Below are 16,233 nucleotides of genomic sequence, written 5' to 3'. Positions count from 1 at the left end.
AGACATTTGAATTGATTTTCTGACTGAGAGTTTATCATTACTGTACAGTTGGTAACTGACGGCTGACGGGATGGTCTCGCATACTGTCAGTCCCCTTAATTTATTTTTCTTTCAATCACTGATATAATGGTGAGCGGTTGTGTCTTGTTTTGTTTGGATCTTTGTTCTCCGCACTGTGTTGTCTGCAAATATTTTGTCGTTCCTCCATTCTTACTGAACCTCAGCACTGTACCATGTGACCCAGGTAGCCGCTTTGCCCGTGTTTTAATGATAACGATAACTATTGTGCCTGATAGAAATCTTTAAATAAAAACACATTTTATCTGCAACTCCGAGTCTTGCTGCAGCTTCTTGTTTTTCAGACTGAATGAATGAATCTGGACAAAATCAGATTTTTATTGCATGCTCATCTATTGGACCATTTTTGTTCATTTACGACACAAATAAAATTAATTCATCCTAAAACTTTTAGACATCTAATTAGATGTTCAAGACATATTTTAGATTATTTAATTATTCCCTCATGGTAAACTTATATTTTGTTGTATTACTATTTAACACTGCAGTATGAAGTTTGATGGTTGATGGTAAAATAACTCCACAATATGTCTTGGTTCATTACGGAAGCCCAAAGCGGACGTGGTACGTATAAACATTTTTCTGATGGTTTTCTCGAGATAACGAGATAATTATGTCGTTATCTCGAGAAAACAATGATTGTTTTCTCAAGATAACGAGTTAATTTACCGATGGTTTTCGAGGCCACTTTTTCTCCCCAGTCCACCCCTGTTTATATGCGTTTATATGTATTTCTGGCAAAGGTGTACCCATTGTTACCCCCCTTTCATTGAAAACTGAATAAAGTAGTCGGAGACGGCTGGCTCGACTGCAGCTCAACAGGCGTTTACACCTAAGTGATCCTGCTGATATAGTCAACTTCATCAGTGACCAGCTGAGGGGACCAGGCCATCTCCATGGTTACCGAATGATGCACGACAGGTGCCGTTATCGTTTTCTCGAGATAAATAACTCATTATCTCGAGAAAACGATCATTGTTTTGCTTGTCACACCAGCGGAATTTGCTTTGTGCATTTTCAAAGCAGAATTGTGACACAAACGCTCCACATTCCATGTTTCATTCATAGGCTACTTTATTCAGTTTTCAATGAAAGGGGGGTAAAAAATAGGTACACCTTTGCCAGAAATACATAAACACATATAAACAGGGGCGGACTGGGGAGAAAAAGTGGCCTGGAAAACCATCCGTAAATTAACTCGTTAAAAAAAACTTGTTAAAAACGAGAGAAAACGATCATTGTTTTCTCGAGATCTCTAATTAATTATCTCGTTATCCCGAGATATGATCTCCTCTTAGCCTCTGATAGCGGACTTGTGTCTGTGCTTGTCCTGTTGGATCTCAGTGCTGCATTTGATACGGTCGATCACAGTATCTTATTACAGAGACTTGAACATGTTATTGGGATTAAAGGAACTGCATTAAGCTGGTTTAAGTCATATTTATCTGATAGATTTCAGTTTGTTCTTGTAAATGAAGAATCTTCCTCACACACCAGAGTAAGTCATGGAGTTCCTCAGGGTTCTGTGCTTGGACCAATTCTTTTCACTTTATACATGCTTCCATTAGGTAACATTATTAGACAGCATGGCATAAATTTCCATTGCTATGCTGATGATACTCAGTTGTACTTATCTACAAAACCAGATGAACCCAATAGGTTGGTCAGACTACAAGCATGTCTTAAAGACATAAAGACCTGGATGACTCAGAACTGTCTGCTTCTAAATTCAGACAAAACTGAAGTTGTTATCTTTGGACCTGAGCGTTTCAGGGAGAAATTGTCTAGCTATATAGTTACTCTAGATGGTATTTCCTTGGCTTCTAGTTCTACAGTGAGGAACCTTGGAGTTATTTTTGACCAGAACTTATCATTTGACTCGCATATAAAACAGGTTTCTAGGACTGCCTTCTTTCATCTTCGTAATATTGTTAAAATCAGGAACATCTTGTCTCAGAGTGATGCATAAAAACTGCTCCATGCATTTGTTACTTCAAGATTGGACTACTGTAATTCTTTATTATTGGGCTGTCCCACATATTCTCTGAAAAGCCTTCAGCTGATCCAAAATGCTGCAGCCAGAGTTTTGATGAGAACTAACAGGAGAGATCATATTTCTCCAGTTTTAGCTTCTCTTCATTGGCTCCCTGTTAAATTCAGAATAGAATTTAAGATTCTTCTCCTTACATATAAAGCTCTTAATGACCGAGCTCCATCATATCTTAAAGATCTCATTATAAGATATATTCCTAACAGAGCACTTTGTTCCCAAACTGCAGGTTTACTTGAGGTTCCCAGAGTTTCTAAAAGTAGAATGGGAGGCAGAGCCTTCAGTTATCAGGCCCCTCTCTTGTGGAATAAGCTGCCAGTAAATGTCCGGGAAGCAGACACCCTTTCCACTTTTAAGACCAGGCTTAAAACTTTCCTTTTTGATAAAGCTTATAGTTAGGGATGGCTCAGGTGATCCTGAAACATCCCATAGTTAAGCTGCTATAGGCCTAGACTGCTGGGGGGCCTCATCTGTCACACCTTTCCTCACTTTACTCTCTCTATGTGTATGTGACATTATTGTGGTCATTAACTCGTGTTTCCCTGTTCCAACAGATATCCTTTGAATGGTGTTACAGTGCCGTCGAGGCCCCCTCCCACCCTCCCCCCCTTTCTGTCTTCTCAAACCCCAGCTGGTCGAGGCGGATGGCCACCCTTCCTGAGTCTGGTTCTGCCAGAGGTTTCTTCCTGTTAAAAAGGAGTTGTTTCTCTCCACAGTCGCCTCAGGCACGCTCAGGACGGGAGATTGGACCGAAAAAGAAAAAGTTTTCAGTGCAATCTGTTGGTTTCCTTAGCTAGGAAATTGTTTTTGAATTGGCTCTATATGAACGAATTGGATTATTTTATGAATAATTATGATTACAATGAATTGAATTCCAATTGGCTTGAATTGGACTTACTATCTAAGTGCCTTGAGATGACATTTGTTGTATTTGCCGCTATATAAATAAAAATGAATTGAATTGAATTGAATTGAGAAAACGGAGGAAAATTATCTCATTATCACGGGAAAACGGATGGAATAAAATGTATGTACCTATGGCCATTTAGGGCTTCCGTAGTTCATTTTGGTAAATTTAACAAAAAAAAGAGGAATTTGTGACATCCTGATACTTGGCCAGTGTTGTGCATCGGTTCTGAACACAAAAGGTACCCTCACTTCTGGACATGCAGGGAATTCTGAACTGTTAATGTAACAGTCACAGGACATATTTCCATGGCAATGTTTAAAAAGCCAAGCTTCCCTCCAATAAAGTGTTATTCATGATGTATTTTAATACCCATCTATTGTGTTTTCCTCACCTTAAGTACTTTTGTTCAGTTCAATACAATTATACTTTATCAATTCCTTAAGGTAAAGTTTATAAGTAAAAATTTGCTATTGTTATTGAGAGATAACAAAATCAGCTGGCAAACGCTTAAAATGATGAAATGTAGCAGAAATCTTCAGAGATCACAATGAATGGATTAGGATGTTATTTTTGTAACAACTTAGCCAATGAGCACAAACATAGCGTTCGTAGGTAACTAACTCTCTCATGAGAGAGGACAGAAACTCACAGTAAATAGTTCAACATCTGGGATGCAGAGATGCTCCTGACACGTCCAGGATTACACCATCTGTTCTTAACAAGCTCTGTGATCCTCCTGCTTTACTGTTACTGCTCTGTCTGCAGTCTCTGTCTGCCTGTCTCTGTCTACCAGTATAGTCTTGAATCTGAGTAGAGAGGTGTTCAAGTTGTTCCTGCAGCCATGTCCCTATATTCCAGCCCTGGACTGTTGCTTTAATTATTGAATTTAACAATGTTTCTCTTTTGGTATGTCAAGTTGTTGCTTCAGCACCCAGCTGGGATTGGCCCCCTCAATCCTTCTACCCATCTACTTTGAGGGACCAGTTGGACGGTATCCTAGGCTTCCCCACCAACCACAAAAGCAGCTGATGTCCCTACTGTTTAAAAAGCTCTGGCAACTATCATTCATGGCAGCTGTGTGTCTTTTTTGCAGCTTGTTGGAAAAACAAAGTCCCAGTGTGGGCCACTTAGAGAACAACTTATTCAAAGATACTGGAATGAAGAAGCACTGAAGTCAAAAAAGCACAGGCAGTTTTATGCTGTAGAGTTTACTCAGGAAAAAGGGATAAACCAGAGTCTAAAATATATTTTAATGTCACATTGTGCAGGCTTTTATACCCTTGAATCCCTGGTAAAGTCTTTCCCTTTCTTTAAAAAAAAAAAAGAAGTCCCATTTTGCCCAGAGCTGATGGTGTCACTTTCTATGCTTCTTCACTGCTGGTTTGACTTTGAGCCAACACCCTGCCTACTGAATTCTTCCTGCCTGATTAAATGGTGTCACATGTTTGCACCAGGCATAGAGTAAATAGTATCATAGCCCATAGTGAGATGTTTAGTTTTTACTCTTACAAGCTTGTCTGTGTTTCTGCTTGGTTGGTCATTTGTGGTGTTGGGCTGTTAATGTGAGGAGCCTGATTAAGGGCTGGGTCTTCGTTATTGTAACCATTCTCACACATTAGTTGTTTTTTTTCTTTGTTTTGTACAGCTTTGGTTAAGAGGTGCTTCTTTTTTATAACCTATATACTACAATACTATTGGTTTGGTTTGTTAGTACAGTCAGAAAGGCTTTTTTTGTTGTTCTTTTCCTTAAAAGCCTTTAGTTAGAAAAGTGGTTCAAACTTCAAGTTTGTCTTTTTATATTTAGATTTTTTGTTGATTTGAGTAGCACCTTAAGCCATTGGTCCTTCTGTTTGTGCCCTCTGTTAATTCCCTTGTCACAATAAACCTCTTCTAACTGCATCTTACCATCTGGGCATCTTTTATGTTGCCACCTGCTGTCCCTAGCTGCGCCGGATTGTAACATCCAGTGAAACAAATGATACTGCCTTCCTGATATTCCCATTACGTCTTAGGACTCCAAGCTTGTCCTTTTTATGACACTTCCCATGGCAATCATGAGAAGAAATGAAGAAAGATGAGAGAAGAGAAGAAACTTCCTCCTCTTTTCATTTCTTTTTAATTTTGTTCCTGCTCTGCATCCTTGACATCTCCTCTTCAGCCGGTCTGGTTTTAGGATCTTATTCCAGACATTACTTGAATTTTGGAAAGCTTGACGAAATGTTCCAACATACAAACAACTTTTCCATTGCCATGGTTATGCATCACAACCGAGCATAAATCTTTCCAGAAGGACAGCATCTAAACCAGTTAAGGAAACAGTTTTTACAGAAAAAAAGCTACTTAGAAAATCTCAAGAAGGTGGAAAGAAAGACACTATATGTCCAGAGCTACCGCAGCCGGCTGCTAGCAGTGCAAACCACAGTGCGGAGACAGCACTGGTCAAGGTTGTGAATTATATTAGAAGCAACCCAGATGAGAAAGAACTCTCAGTCCTTGTGCTGTTTGACCTCACTGCTGCCTTTGGTACTGTGGACCATACCATACTTTTACACAGACTTCATAACTGAGCTCTGGTACTCTTTTAAATGAGCTCAGGTCCTATATTTCGAATAGAGTTTCTCTTATTGGCCTTGATGAATCTGCATCTGTAAGATATAAACTGATTTATGGCGCTCTCCCAGTGCTCAACTTTAGGTCAGATTCTTTTCAATCTTTACACACTGCCCCATAGGGATATCATCAGGAGACACAGCAAAAAACTTTCGTAATTATGCTGACGACACACAGCTTTATATTTCTGTGTCTCCTGGTGATATTGGCCCCATAGATACCATTTTAACTGTATTTTCGACATCAAGATAGCATTCTTTCACCTGAAAAACATTGCCAGAGTGCGACCGTTCCTCCCTCAAGCCAATGCAGAGACACTGATCCATGCTTTTATCACTTGCAGAATTGATGACTGTTATAATCTTCCTTCTGGGCCTCCTAAAAAACCAAAAAGGAACATTAATCCATAACAGCTACTGCAAAATTCACCAGCCCGTTTGCTGACAAAGACCAGAAAGAGAGCACAAATTAAACCAGAATTAAAATATCTGCATTGACTTCCTGTGTGTTTCCAAAATTATTTTAAGACTCTTTTACTGGTTTGTAAGGTTCCTAATGGTCAGTGTAGTAAAGTGGCAGCAAGGTCAAGGAGGTCAACCTGCGGTTACTCTGATGTGAGTCGTTCATTCCGAAGTTATGAAAGGCCAAATTATTACTATTTTCATATTTCATGCTTTCATAAACTTTTAGAAAATATTTAATTCCTGTGGAAAGATGATTAGATAATTATTTCTAAAATACTGGAGATTTTATCTTATAAAGATTTTCATTACATTCATAAATCCTCCTGTTTGACTTTTAGTGCTCTGCTTTCATTTTTGTGTGCGACAAGTCTCCAAGACTAATTTCACCACCTTGTGTCTATTGGTCACATAAGAGGGTCACAACCCTCTTAAATACAATAAACTCATGTGAAAGGTGCCATATAAATAGTTTGATCGATTTAAGACTTGAAAATTACTTGAGTAGTAACTTTGCCCCATTTTAGACAAAAACAGGATGGGACAATAATGAGGGAAATGGGAGAAGAGTGTAGCATCATGTTCTGTGCTGTGTTTACTTGTTGTTTTCATTCTGATGAGTTGCCACTTTCTTTCCCTCTTTTTTTAAGTATTTCTCTACATGCAAATGAAGGACATTAGGAACAGAGGATGTTTTACTTCTGTGACAGATTCAGTGGTCATTTAAGAGTCCTGAGTGAATTTACCAAAAGGAGGCTACAAGAAGACAGAACAGACAAGAGAGGAAGCTAAAGGAGGAAAGCTGTGAGGTTGGAGGAAAGTAGACGAATAAATTAACAAGGCGAGATGCTGAATATTTAACTGTAATGTCGTCGTTTCATTAGCTGCCAGGGTTGTTTGTTGGATTTATATCTCAGCCCTCTTTCCCCTAATTTCCTGTTGCTTCTCCTCTGACAAATAAAGGCAGAAGTGTTCCAAAATGGAGAGGAAACGAGCTGTGTTGCTGTTTTATTAATATCAGTAGATTCATTCCATTCTGCTGAACCCAAACCCACAATTACAACAATAACTTACAACATATAATACACATAGAAATACGACATGAGTTACAAGTTTTTCCCTTGTAAACAGATGTTAGTCAGTTTAGCCATGTTGTGAAAATCTAAATGTTTGGTTCTATTATATCACATTATTTGTTCTCCATGTTTAGCAAACTGAATTCAATCAATGGGAATTTCTTCTCCACTTTGTGATTGGACATATATGTTGGATGCAATTCCAAAAAAGTTGGGACACTGCATAACATTTAAGCAAAAACATAAAGCGATGTTGTGATTTAAAAGTCTCATAAACTAATATTTTATTCACAATAGAGATAATACGATCTCATCTTTAATCTGAAGCCAGCAACACATCTCCAAAATGTTGGGACGGGTCCATGTTTCCCACTGTGTAGCATCCCCTCTTCTTTTAACAACATCTGGAAACATCTGGAACTGAGGGGAGCAACTGCTGGACCTTTGGGAGAGGAATGTTGTCCCATTCCTGTCTGATAGAGGATTCCTGGGTCTTCTCCATTGTATTCTAAATGTTTTCAGGTGGTGAAACATCTGGACTGCAGCAGGTCAGTCACTCTTCTACTACGAAGCCGTGCTGTTGGAACAGATGCAGGATGTGGTTTAACTTTGTCCTGCTGAAATATGCAAGGCCTTGCCTGAAGAAGATGTCATCTGGATGGGAGCAGATGTTGCTTTCATTCACAAAAATATTACAATCATGTGCTTGAAAGAGCTCTGCAGTTAGATCTCTGTGCTCTGATTTCTCTCCCAGATTTCTGTGATCTGTTTTTAACCCGTTTCCTTTGCATCTACTCACAGTTTCCTAACATTCAGATTACATGTGTCTGTGGTTTGCAGAACTATGAAATACCAACATTTCATCCTTGCGAGCGGGCTGCAAAGTGATGCTCGTCTGCTTAGATTTGTGTCTGCATCCTTCCTTTGATCTGGCTACTTTCATCTCTGTTCTTTCATTCAAAAATCAAATGGAGGGAGATGAATGGCCTCCTACCAGACAAGAGAAGGACACACATACAGACACTTGTGATGCCTGACTCAGAGCTCTCGCTCTTTGAAATCAATGAATATTCAATGACTCTCATGCACACACATATTGACCCACATTCACCTTGGACTGCGGTGTTTAATGCCAAACCACTTACTCAAAACTCCCCAGGGATCAAACACACACACAGTCTGTTTGATTTGTGCTAATCGCTACAAGTCCTCAACCTGAACAACCATATAGCTGCTTTGTTACCTGGAGACCTCAAAGGTATAGATGTGGTTATGTTTAAGTACAAAAAACACTTTGTTAGACTTAGACTAAGACAGGAGTTGGGTTTTAAATGGGTACATTTTTCAGACCAGAGTATCTTTGCTGTCCCGTCTACAGTAATAAACAAACCTATCTGTTTAGATGTCCATAGTCTTGTCAATTTATCTCCCTCCTTTTGGTCCCATAATGAACAGTTTGCCCACTCGAGTGATTGTTGCATTTCACTGTAAAATTCCACTAATTGTTGCCATAAGTGGCACGAATAATAATACATTAGATAATTTTCTTTATAATTTAAGCAGCTTTTGAAGAACTTCAAAAAGGAAGTCAAAAGGAAAATAATTATATTCCCATACATGCACATGACCTGCCTATGAGAGCAGGGGTTCAATTCAATTCAATTCATTTTTATTTATATAGCGCCAAATACAACAAATGTCCTCTCAAAGCACTTAAATAATAACAACTGGAATTCAATTCATTGTAATCGTAAAACAATGAATTGAATTTAAGAAAATGTACATTTACAGAAGGTAAATAAAGTTTAACATGATATTCGTTTTCATCTTCTTTTGGCTTTGAAAGAAACAAAAATCTCATTTTCTCAACAAAGGTCAAAGTCCGACATTTTTTTATTCAAAATAAAATGACGGATATTTTGTGGGTATAAGTGCACTTCCAAAAGAGATAAGCCTCACAGAAGGTGCACTGAGCTACCACGAAGCTCTGCTGCCTTGAACAGGTGCAGATGACGTTTACTGATTAGAAAATGTCGTCAGTCAGGCATGAACGTTGTTTGACGAAACTATAATTTAAAGCAATACTATGTAACATTTCTACCTTAAAATAACAGCTTGAAAAAAATTGTGCGGCTAGAATGAGTTTTAATATTACGATTGGCCTGTCTCCTATGCCCTTCGGGGGTCTGAGTTGGAAAAACTGCGCTATGTAACTTTGCTGGACCGGCCCGGGAGCTGAGCGGAAGTACTTCGACTTGCTTTCTGGCACACCTACCGCAAAAACAAATGGACCCCTCTCACTCTCCCAGGTATAAGGCTAAGCTAGCGCAACATTGTCAGTACGATCATCATGGCAGAGGCACCGAAGAAACAGAAGAAGACGTTGACTGATGAAGCAAGTAAGAGAAAGAGAGAGGCCGACAAAGCAAGAGACCGGACTAGAGTTGCTCTCGGAACAGCTTTTACTCGTTGGCGAGTGTCGTAACCGTACATTACCTCCAAGCCTGTAGGGGGAGCTCCATAATGGGCTTTTTGAGAAGTTACATAGTATTGCTTTAACGAAGGCATTTAATTATTATTCAGTTACAATTTTTCAAATCAGTTTTTTGTAAACTCTTCCGTTTTCCTGTGCTGCTTACGGCCGCAGAGTCACAGTTTGCTGCTGTTTGTTAAAGTTTTTATGGAAAACTGGTTTAAAAACATCCGTCTGACGTGGATACAGACACCTGACACCGGTACCCTGACGTCAGCGAAACAACGGCTCCCCAAACACGGTGAGTAAAATGATCCCCATCTTTCTGACTATGTCGGGCTGGATTCTGATTCCAGAGTTAAAAGTAAGTTAAAAGTAAACTATTTCAGTGTTTTTGTGATCTAGGCCGCTTTAGACCCGGTCCAGATAAAAACTTGCAACGCTACGCTGACGTCACGCCTCGGTTTGTTTGGACGGCATTTTTTTGTTCTGGCTTCTCTGAGATTGAATGTTGATAACTTTAAAGGGGAACTCCGGGGCATTTGAAGCGCAATCCCATTGCTAGAGGTTGTCAAATACTGACAGTAGGACACAGACTGGTGCAAATCGGCGCTCCCTGTGCGGCGATTGCGCTGTTTGCGCAGCCTGTCATGCTAGCCAACTACGTAGTGGCCAATGGGCAAATTCTGAACCTTCCACGTAAAACAACAACTTGCACACTGCAGAAACGTCACACCACTTTATAAACCATCCGACAATAAAGTCACAAGCCTTACCATCAAAACCATATGCATGGTTCTCACATTACTGGCATGGGGACGTTACAAAACAACTTTATAAACAGCATGTCACTCACCGGTTGTTGGTATGCGCGCGCATGTGAAAGCCCAAAACAGTCAATGGACGATACTCCCATAAACAAAGCAATTATCTTCTCTAGAAAAACTGCGTTCAAGTATTTAAAACATTACAACAATACATGCCCAGTAATATTGGGCATGTATTGTGCTCCCGCACAGGGAGCGCCGATTTGCACCAGTCTGTGTCCTACTGTCAGTATTTGACAACCTCTAGCAATGGGATTGCGCTTTAAATGCCCCGGAGTTCCCCTTTAACTTCAGGACAGTGTTTCTACGCTCAAAGGGACAGTCAAATGCCAGTCCATTTCTAATCTTTATAACGAACCGTTAAACACTGCGTGTAATAATAAGAAATCGCATGATATGATATGATATGATATGACATTGAAATTATATTAATATTTATAAATACAGCAATAAAACAATACAAAAAGGTAAAAACAAAATAACAACAAAAAAAGATTAATGCAGAAAGGTTTAGGGAGTGCTTGTGGCAGCTCGTTCCACAGGAAAACTGAAAGCTCAGCCTCCCATTTTATGGTTTATTTCGGGAACAGTTATCAATATAGTGACTCATAAAATCCACTTCACATAGATAAAGACTTTTTTGACGCAATGTTAGGTAATTAGCAGATTTTGTATTCAGCAGTACTCCCAGTAAGGTCCATCTTATTTTTCCTTTATTCTTTCTCCATCTCTTCGCTTCCTCTATACATATTGGACTGTTTTTAGCTAAAAAAATAAAAAGATCAAACAGAAGTAATAGAAGGGCATTCCTACCAAGATAATGCTAATGTCCTAACATACAGCACAGCATGACACATCTTCACATTCTTAATATTTAGAGACTGATCAAAACTGAGTTTTGATTAGTCCTACAAAGGGTAAACCGAATCTGATTTGTAAAACATTGATTCTGGTTGTTGAATGCAAAAAGAGTTAATTTTATTACTTTAAATCAGTTAAAGTTTTAAACACGCTGGTTTGACTCAGATCATTTATCTCACAGATAGTCCAAAATACAGTTTGATTTGTCACATCTAGACCACTAGCACCAAGCTCAAAAACTATGATTTATTTTAGCCTGGTCCGATGTGCTATATATGCCAAAACTGCAGTGAAATGAACTTTTCTTTTCTTTTTTTTCTTTTTTTTTTAAATCATTTTTACTACCGAAATGAAGATGTCTCAAATCGTAAAGCATGTTTAAAAGGGATGCTTAATATCTCTGTGATAATCTACTCCAGATTTTTTTGTAGGTTTTGCAGGAGCAGGTGAAGAACCTGCTTTAAATAATCAGGGTGGAATACCCTGAGTATTCAGGGTTTCACATTTGCGGTACCAGTGCACAAAGTCTCCTAGAAGCTTCTAGATTTGTGTCCTAGTTGTTGTGGTCTAAGTTCTGAGGTTACTTTGTACAGACTGCCAGTTAGAGTACTGAAAATGTAACAGAGCTGTTGTGATGGAGCATCTTTATGTCCAAATGAGTGTTTCTGTTTGTGTAATACAAATAAAAGAACTGTTCCATGTCAGCAGCAGCCTTGAGATTGTTTGTAATAGTTCCTGAAAGGTATCCTGTGGGCCTTCCAAGTGAGATTCATCTGTCTTGTTGGATAATGTTCAATTCAATTCATTTTATTTATATAGCGCCAAATACAACAAATGTCATCTCAAGGCACTTAAATAATAAAGTCCAATTCAAGCCAATTGGAATTCAATTCATTGTAATCATAATTATTTATAAAATAAACCAATTCATTCATATAGAACCAATTCAAAAACAATTTCCTAGCCAAGGAAACCAACAGATTGCACTGAAACTTGTCTTCAGTCCAATCTCCCGTCCTGAGCGTGCCTGAGGCGACTGTGTTAATGTTACTACTGAGCTGCTAGACACACTGTTGCTCTCTACAATAGATCGGATACTGTCTTTGTTGGACTGATATCATTTCGCAGTTGTTGATATGAAGCTTGAGGTAGACATGATTTTATCGTGTCAAATAAATGAGGTAGGAACGTTATATTCTGTATTGTGTCACACCTGTTAGCGGCAGCCAACTTAGCATGCCCCCAAACTGCAAGTAGCCACCTACTTGCAGCACAAGTAGGTGGCACATCCAGAAAGGAGATTTTTGATTTCCCCCTTTTAATATATCTATTATGCAGAAGCAGGTCTTCGTTGCATTCTTCAGCCTATATGTGAGCGCGTCTATGTGTAAGCTGTTCTTCTTTGCATTTACCAGCAGCAAGCAAGTCTTCATTGCACATGCATGTGGAAATAGTAAAACAATTTTAATGCGTTAGCTAAACTGCAATTACAGCATTGCAGACCTTTGGCATTCTAGCTGTTCATTTGTTGAGGTAATCTGTAGAAATTTCACCCCACGCTTCATGAAGCACCTCCAACAAGTTGGATTGGCTTGCCCATCAACGTCCATACGGTCAAGCTGCTCCCACAACAGCTCAATGGGGTTGAGATCTGGTGACTGCGCTGGCCACTCCATTACAGACAGTATACCAGCTGCCTGGTTCAATTCAATTCAATTCATTTTTATTTATATAGCGCCAAATACAACAAATGTCATCTCAAGGCACTTAGATAGTAAGTCCAATTCAAGCCAATTGGAATTCAATTAATTAATAATAATCAAAATTCATAAAATAATCCAATTCGTTCATATAGAGCCAATTCAAAAACAATCTCCTAGCTAAGAAAACCAACAGATTGCACTGAAAACTTTTTGTTTTTCGGTCTAATCTCCCGGCCTGAGCGTGCCTGAGGCAACTGTGGAGAGAAACGACTCCCTTTGAACAGGAAGAAACCTCTGGCAGAACCAGACTCAGGAAGGGTGGCCATCCGCCTCGACCAGCTGGGGTTTGAGAAGACAGAAAGGGGGGGGAGGGGGGGAGGGCCGCAGCGGCGGCGGCACTGTAACACCATTCAAAGGATATCTGTTGGAACAGGGAAACACGAGTTAATGACCACAATAATGTCACATATACATAAAGAGAGTAAAGTCAGGAAAGGTGTGACAGATGAGGCCCCCCAGCAGTCTAGGCCTATAGCAGCTTGACTATGGGATGTTTCAGGATTACCTGAGCCATCCCTATTCAAGGTAAACACAAGAAACTTGTGCTAACGAAAAAATACATAATAATAAAATAAAGGAACAGACTCAGTGAGTAATTCCCTATACTCCCTATATAGATCTGCTCCTCACACCACAACAACCATCTTTTTACAGCCACAAGCTACCTCAGCCTCTCACCAACTGCACACCAGTCACAGCGGGGTGGGGATGCAAACCCTGGTTCGGGTAGGGGGAGAAATAAAAGGAGGTAAGATAGGCGGGAATGGGATTCAAACCCTGGTTCGGGTAGGGGGTAATGAAAGTATAGAGGGTGCCAGAGGTGGAGGCAGAACAAGACACACTAGCAGACACACTGTCAGATTCAACGGACCTAACTATAAGCTTTATAAAAAAGGAAAGTTTTAAGCCTGGTCTTAAAAGTGGAAAGGGTGTCTGCTTCCCGGACATTTACTGGCAGCTTATTCCACAAGAGAGGGGCCTGATAACTGAAGGCTCTGCCTCCCATTCTACTTTTAGAAACTGTGGGAACCTCAAGTAAACCTGCAGTTTGGGAATGAAGTGCTCTGTTAGGAAAATATCTTATAATGAGATCTTTAAGATATGATGGAGCTCGGTCATTAAGAGCTTTATATGTAAGGAGAAGAATCTTAAATTCTATTCTGAATTTAACAGGGAGCCAATGAAGAGAAGCTAAAACTGGAGAAATATGATCTCTCCTGTTAGTTCTCATCAAAACTCTGGCTGCAGCATTTTGGATCAACTGAAGGCTTTTCAGAGAATATGTGGGACAGCCCAATAATAAAGAATTACAGTAGTCCAATCTTGAAGTAACAAATGCATGGACTAGTTTTTCTGCATCACTCTGAGACAAGATGTTCCTGATTTTAACAATATTAGAAGATGAAAGAAGGCAGTCCTAGAAACCTGTTTTATATGCGAGTCAAATGATAAGTTCTGGTCAAAAATAACTCCAAGGTTCCTCACTGTAGAACTAACCTATTCAAAGGGAAAAGGGTGTCTGTCAGCCCACAATCACATTGCTTTGCCTAGGCAGACATGCATGTCTTCAAAACATTAGTCAGTTACCAGATTTTTTTCTGTTTTTTTCTGTGGTTCTTCCCTAAATAGTTTTTGCATAATTTGGAGGTGTACTTTGGGTCATTGTCCTGTTGTAGTAGGAAATTGGCTCCAATCATGAGCTGTCCAAAGGATGATAGCCCTACTTATTTAAAATCCCTTTTATTTAATACAAATCTCCCACTTTACCATCACCAAAGCAGCCCCAGACCATCACATTACCTCCACCACGCTTGACAGATGGCGCCAGGCACTCTTCCAGCATCTTTTCAACTGTTCTGCGTCTCACAGATGTTCTTCTGTGTTATCCAAACACCTCTACTTTGATTCGTCTGTCCATAACACTTTTTTGGCTTTTTCTTTGCCACTCTGCCTAGAAGCCCAGCATCCCGGAGTCCCCTCTTCACTGTAGACGTTGACACTGGCGTTTTGCTGGTACCATCTAAAGAAGCTGCCAGTTGAGGACCTGTGAGGCGTCTATTTCTCAAAGTAGAGACTCTTTTATATTTATATATATATATATATATATATATATATATGTATATGTATATATATGTCTTCTTGCGGAGTTGTGCACCAGGGCCTCCCACTTCTCTTTCTACTTTGGTTAGAGCCTGTTTGTGCTGTTCTCTGAAAGGAGTAGTACACACCATTGTAGGAAATTTTCAGTTTCTTTGCAATTTCTCACATGGAATAGCCTTCATTTCTAAGGAACAAGAATAGACTGGCGAGGTTCACTTGAAAGTTCTCTTTTTCTGGCCATTTTGAGAGTGTAATCGAACCCACAAATGTGATGCTCCAGATACTCAACTAGCTCAAAGGAAGGTCAGTTTTACAGCTTCTCTCACCAGCAAAACAGTTTTCAGCTGTGCTAACATAATTGCACAAGGGTTTTCAAGGGTTTTCTAATCATCCGTTAGTCTTCTGAGGAGAGTAACAAACACAATGTACCATGAGAAGACTGGAGTGATAGTTGCTGGAAATGTGCCTCTATACACCGATGTAGATATTTCATTAAAAACCAAACATTTCTACTAGAATAGTAATTCACCACATTAACAATGCATAGAGTGTATTTCTGATTAATTTAACGTAATATTCATTGAAAAAAAACAGTGCTTTTCTTTGAAAAATAAGGAAATTTCTAAGTCACCCCAAACTTTTGAACGGTAGTGTATGCATGTATGTGCATACCTATGCATGTATTTGAACTCGATATATGCGATATGATCTTATTCCCATTTAAAATATGTCGATCTATTTTTTATATCGATATATCATCCGGCCCTTGGTCATCTTAAGTTGATGCAGATGAAAAAGAAGAGGATGTGAACGTTCTGGTGAAATCTGCTGATAGCAATGCAGAAAAAACAGAGGCAAGGGGCAAACTTTACCTCATTTCGCTGAGCTCTTTATTTTCTCAACAGAATGTAGATTTGTTTTGATTGGGTTAAAGCCTTGGACCATTCAGGGACATGCATTGTGTAGTATGAGCAGAGTACAAAATAGGAACTTAAGGCTGAGTTATACTTCTTTTAACTGCCCT

The sequence above is a fragment of the Odontesthes bonariensis genome, chromosome 8 (assembly GCF_027942865.1).
Source record: "Odontesthes bonariensis isolate fOdoBon6 chromosome 8, fOdoBon6.hap1, whole genome shotgun sequence".
Taxonomy (NCBI): domain Eukaryota; kingdom Metazoa; phylum Chordata; class Actinopteri; order Atheriniformes; family Atherinopsidae; genus Odontesthes; species Odontesthes bonariensis.
This window is presented reverse-complemented; position numbering follows the sequence as displayed.